This window comes from Nothoprocta perdicaria, unplaced genomic scaffold (assembly GCF_003342845.1).
Source record: "Nothoprocta perdicaria isolate Ctin4 unplaced genomic scaffold, notPer1 scaffold_2, whole genome shotgun sequence".
Classification (NCBI taxonomy): domain Eukaryota; kingdom Metazoa; phylum Chordata; class Aves; order Tinamiformes; family Tinamidae; genus Nothoprocta; species Nothoprocta perdicaria.
Genome location: NW_020455204.1, coordinates 8,304,825 through 8,311,165, shown reverse-complemented (window position 1 = coordinate 8,311,165; position 6,341 = coordinate 8,304,825).

Sequence of the window (6,341 nt, the reverse complement as noted above, 5' to 3'; positions counted from 1 at the left end):
TATGTTTTAGCCTAAAAAACAAGATTTTGTTAGTACATGAGATGAGCAAACAGTCTGGATAATGAAATAAAAAACACACTGGGAAGTGCACATTTCACAGCTACCCAGCAGTAAAGGGCTCAGTGGCAAGACACGAAGGAGTGAACAGAAAAAGCAAAAGTTGCATGAACTACCAGTCCTTSCTCTGCATCTGCTTTTGCTCTATGAAATTGTTGTGAATTTCTTTTACCAATCCCATGTCCTCAAAAGTTTGTTGAAGTGGAGGGGGACTGTTGTGCAGCACTCAGAAGTCATAGGTGGGAGCTGAAGAAGGACTGGGCAGTGAAAGACTGATGGATTTCCTTTCAAAYGTCTCTCTTTGCAAGATGTAGCCCCGAAGAGAGGGTGAAAGGCTGTATATGATGTWTATCCTATGTATATAGGCTTTATGCGTGCTGTGCTAGGCATCCTCTTGCTTCTTTTCCCACATGGCTACATAAAGCCTTAATAACCTGAGCAAAATCAATTAGAAAAACCTCAACATACACTGCAGCCAGCGGTGTGTGGCTGCTCTCCTTGAGATATCCACGTGCTGCTAATTCCCTGACATTTGCTAGAAAACCACTTCACTCAGTAAAGAGCAAAGAAATGATAGCAGCTGAGACTATATTTAAATGCTGCTAATTTCATCTCTGAAACAGGAGCATTTGTTAAGTGTTTGCTGTAAACCTTCGCATATCATAAATGCAGTTGTTTTTGTAGGTCAGATCCTGGAAGAAACTTAAGCAAAGAGGCAGAAAATGTAGATAAGCAAAAGAAATGTTCCTTGAGCTGTTTTACATAAGAATAATAAGTAATACTTGGAAAGTTATTAATTCTCCAAACACATGACTAYATTCAGTCTATGTGAATACTTCATGTCAAATTCAAAAGCTAAATATTTTGAGTCAACATTGTTGCTCTCCAGAAAAACTAATATGTTCACCAAAACATTGTGAGAGTCTCCCCACTCCTAGTTCTTTAAAAATGTAGTCCTTTTCAAGTCCAATACACCACAGAACATAGTCTGCACTTGTGCCATATTCAAAGACATCTTTCTAAATTACTTCCTTTTTTTCTTCACAAGCAACAAGTAGTTGAGCAGGACTTGCAGCAGCTCTAGGCATACTTGAAATAGTGCCAGATTGAACCCATTCCTGCCTGGCGTTGGGCTGGGGAAGCAAAGGCTTTCTTAAATCTTGCTTAAATTCAACTCACTCACATCTAGAACAAGGARCACAAGTCTAAGTCCCTAAACTCACCAAATCCTGCATCCACTAACTGCATTATCACAAATTTGGATCTAATTTATGTCATTAAATGCTAATGTGTTCAGATTGTCAGTATTTTAYGTATTTTAATATTATATGTATGCTTTTTGATTATGTATTTGCTGTCTTATATGGAGTGTTGTCAAGAGGGCATTGAAAAGGCAGGTCAAATAAAAGATAAAATGAACAAAATCTATCTACCTATCTTTTATGCATGTGAAATRGTAGAAATGTAAACYCAGAAAGATTGTTCTTCATTTGGGAGTGATGCAAACTGAGGCTGCAAGGTTGGAGACCTGAGCCCCAGAAACCCATGAGTGATTGTGCATTCAAATATGCAGGTTGTTGCCTTTTTTTTTTCTTTTTAGCACCAGATAGTGGCTATTTAATAGTCAGAATAATAGCGCAAATATGAGCCCTTTTAAAATTTCTTTTTGTACTTTTGAAATACTTAATAAAATTATTGTTGCTGACTCAGGTGTCAGGGAACAGTTTAGTAGGTTTGGTGGTACTAGAGAATTAGCCTTTCAGGTCAAGAGGGTCTGTTATTAGTGAATTACATGCACASAACTTCTAAGTCTGTTAAAACCAGACTATAAAGGTTATAAATCACTGGTTCCTAAATAACTAGTTCTGTCATATTTCTGTAAAGGATGAATCGTAAGGTTTAAGGCACTACACAACTAGTCGATCTGAAGACTTCTTTTCACATTAGTTGTTATTTACATGCAGCACTTTCTTAATTAAAAAAAAAATCACATACCTTTAAACTTAGTCACATTCTGTTAGTACTTAGGCATACTCTGTTAATTTTGGACTGAAACACTACCCTCAGTATTTAGCAGTATTTATCTTAAAAAAAAAAGGGCAGTGGTACGGTATGTATTCCCTATTTTTTCCTTTTGAATGTTCAAATGTTCTTTTCCTTGGCAAGAATGAAAAACAACAGTCATCTGAGAGAGAGCAGTCTCTTTCTGCCCTCAGATTTCATATTCCTTCAGATCCTTTCACTGTTTAGCCATTAATTCTCAGGGTTGCAAGGAGAGAAGTGCACATTCCGCCACAGCGCCGAGCGGATCTAACTGATGCTATCTCTCTCCTCTGACCTTTCTGTAGCAGTATTCATTAATCGACCATAGCACCAAGTCTTCTGTTCAGGGGATTAGGGAATTGCATGGCAATAGCATATTGAGCTTTTCACCTCTAGCTGGTAGTGCTTAAAAATGCTTACAAGATGAATATTGTTAGAAAACGTAGTTATTTTTTAGCAATARCTCATTCTTTTGCTGCAAGTTACTGAGAAGGAGCTACATGCCAAACTACTGTAGCTGATTAACGTTTTTCAGTTGCAAGTGGTCAAAATGCCATGATTTTCAACTCTTTTTTTTTCCTGTCAAAACATTTCTCCGTATTCAGTGCTTTGAAAATAATTGTAAAAAATGTAGCAAATATTCTGTTTGCCGTTTTTTTCTTCTTGACTTCAGTCTTCATGTTCTTTTGGCTCTCGCTGTATGAGCTGTGGGTGTAATTACACATTTTTTTTTCAGAATTGAAAAAAAATGTGAAGAGAATTTGTTTCTGAATCTAAAAGCACAGGAGTTTCTGGTCTAAAAAGCAAATTAAACACCTCTTCAGCAAACCTAGGGGAAAGATCCTATTGCCTACCCACCATGGAAAGCAAGGGGCTGAAGAAACGTCAGCATTTCTGCAGGTTTCTATTGCACTTGCCTTGCTAGCCACAAGAGAGGTTATTTTTAGCAGTGGCTGGAGAGAAGGACAGGTGCATGTCCCACAAGGACAGCAGTCCCTGTCTCCTCTGGACATCTGTCCTTGCCCTGGTGCTCCCAGGAAACAGCTGTGTTTGCATCTGGCTGYTGAAGCGGGAGAGAAGCGCTCGACACACGGATGGCTGGCGGCGTGGGAAGAGCTTCTGCTCCTGATGCAGTGCAGAAAGAAGGGCGACTTCTGAGGTCTGCACCCAGTGCCTCCACCTGCCAGCACTGTGCGTTTCATATGGGGGAGCACCAGGGCACCTATATAGCACGCATACCTGTATAGCATTGACCTAACACCCTCCTACCGCAGGGGGTCCTGAGGCTTTCTAGCATATGTAATCCAATTTGCTTAGACGGTCTGAAATCACAGAATCACAGAATCACAGAATATTCAAGGTTGGAAGGGACCTCTAGAGATCATCCAGTCCAACCTTCCCGCTCCAGCAGGGACATCCAGAGCATGTGGCACAGGGGGACATCCAGGTGGGTTTGGAAGACCTCCAGAGAAGGAGAAATAGCCCCATCCCTACCTTTACCCACTCCCCTCCCCAGAAAAAAAAACCCATACCTGAATTTCTCAGCAGATTGCTTTTATGAAAGTATAAGTGATATTCCTTTTAATAGCTGGGCTATGCACTCTACTTTCTCCAGGATGCCTGAGAGACTTCGGGAAAAAAGAGATAAACCTGATAGGAACAAAAAAAACGTGTGATGCTGATCAAATCTCATCCTGAATGTCTTGTTAGTCAGAAACAAGCCATAAAATAGGTTGACTGTCAGAGACTGGGACTTCCACACCAAAATTTTATAGAATGGTCTCTTCTTGCTAGACGAGAAATGGTAAGGATAATACATACATGCACACACACAAAAAGCAAAAGAAAGACAAGATGAACATTTCTCCTTAGTTGAACCCACTAAATCCCATTTTGTGTGTTTTACAGGTTTGCATTAGTCTGCTGAAGGAGAGAAAGGGCTGCAGCCCCTTTCGGGGACCAGGGGCAAAGGGAGATGGGATGGTTGTGTCCCATCCTCCTGTCGGGGTGCAGGGCAAGGGGATTAACTSTCTTTCTGTGCCAGAAGGGGCAAGTTCACCTTGGTGCAAACTGCACCATCCTTCAGAGGTGGCAGAAAAGAAGTCTCTTGGGATGTTACCAGTCTGTAGACAAACTGCTCATGTCCTTGGAAACTTTCAAGATTCCGTGTATGTGAAAGAGCAGTACCAAAATTTGCCTCTGCTTTTACTTGGGCACATGTGAGACGAATTCGCCCTGGTTAGTGCAATGCCACTTATCCACAGACAAGTCAAACACACACACAAGAAAGCACAGGGTTCAGGTCTTGCATGATTTTCTTGCAGAGTGGAACAATTTTGGATCGAGCTGGAGAGACACATAATTGTGCACAAGTGACAGGGACGTGCATGGCTGCCAACAGGTCACAGCGGGGGACGCAGAGAGTATGCCTGCCTAAAGGGGGACACAAATGATAGGCTTTTATTAATGATCCAAACACTAGAGATGGTGCAAACACAGGAAACAAAACCAGCTCAAATTTACACCAATACTTGTGGCTTGGGCATCCCCTCCAATTCTTGCATGAGAATCACAGAGAAATATCCAAATATCTGAAGTATCTAACAGAATAATGGCAGAAAATTACTCTTTCTTAAAGGTAGTGGGTTAACTGGGAAAATTCTTATGAATTGCAGCACATTTGCCTAGGTATTGCTATGAAACGTGTCTTTCCCGCCAGTCTGACAGGATGCATCTGCTGCCTGTAGAAGAGCCAGCTACGGAGAGCTAAACATGCCATGTAGACCTCACCCTCACCCGATCCAAGTCTCATCCCAGTCAACAAAAAGATTTCTTTTGGCTTTCTCGGAAGCTGCATTAGGACTTTAAAAGCCTTATATTTTAAAACATTCCTTGGAGGCTCTGTTTGCTTTAAAACCACAGAGAAGTAAATGCAAAGCTGCATTAATATTTAACATTGGGCTGTAAAAAATAGTATCTTAGAGTCAGGACAGCTGGTGCAAGTTTGATCTACAACATCATTTCAAAATGAAAATGCAGAAGAGAGTAGAATATCACATCTTGACGTTAGAAATGTTTTCTTTAATACCTAATTTTCTAGTTTCTATACATATGCTTGCTAAATAGCCATGAAAAACCTTATGCATTTATACAACTTTTTGATTTGCTTTTTCTGTCCAGTGGCATGGGTTGGATTTAAAGTTATCAAAGCAGTAAAAAAACAAACAAACAAACAAACAAAAGGTCAGAGAGAAAAAGGTAATAGGCTGGTTATAAATAAAAAGAAACAAACACAAATATATTGCTCGTGGACTTTATCTGGATTTGGCCAGGAGTCGATGCTCTTGATAGATGGTTCTCAGCACGCAGTTTTATTGCTGGTACACAGCACACTTTGTTCCTTTTGTTTCACTAAACCTGCCAACTTTTAAAATTAGTGACACAGGCATTCAAAATGTTTGACAAGTGGTCAGGCTCACATATACATATTCATACCCCGGCGGTAAATGATGGCAGGAAGTTCAAGATGCAGTAAAAATAAATTCCTCAGTTGAGCCCAGCTTTAGTGTAACACGAGTTTCATGAGCACTTCCACGGTGAAAGCAGGAGTGCCTCTCGGGTAGCTCACAAGGGACCCATCATTTAAAGAAATGTTTCTTTGCTTGCACCAGAAGTCCAAATCTGCTCAGTTCATTTAAAATACTTTTTCCCCCCCCCTAGCATAAATGAATAAGCAGTTCCTTTTGTGGTTTTCCTGGTGCTTGGTGACTTGCTATTATTCTTGCAGCAGCAAAAGGATCAGAGGCTCCTACCAACAGATGTGTCCCTCCTCCTCAGCCCTGCTCTCGCCCTCCTGGTTTGGAAAATAAAGGTGACAGGTCTGGTGTGCGTCTAAATGGGGCTATAAATCATATATATAAAGGAAATAAGTTAGAAAGGAAAAACTCCTAATATTAAATAATGAGCTATGCTTTTTAACCCTTAGAGCACTGAGCTGCTTCAGTGACCTGCCCATGCACTAAATCCCTCTGCTTCTGCGTGCGAAGGAGGGAGAGGGGCCGGCGCGGAGGGCAGGGGCACCCCGAGCCCCGCGGAGGGGCAGGGGCCTCCGCGGCGCCCCGCGCGGCACCAGCGGCCGCGTTTCCGCGGGGACGGAGCTGCCGCCGCACGTCCCGTCCGGGAAACGCCACGAAAGAAAACTGAAAGATAAAGGAAAATAAGAGGTGAAAAAGAAAGGGGGG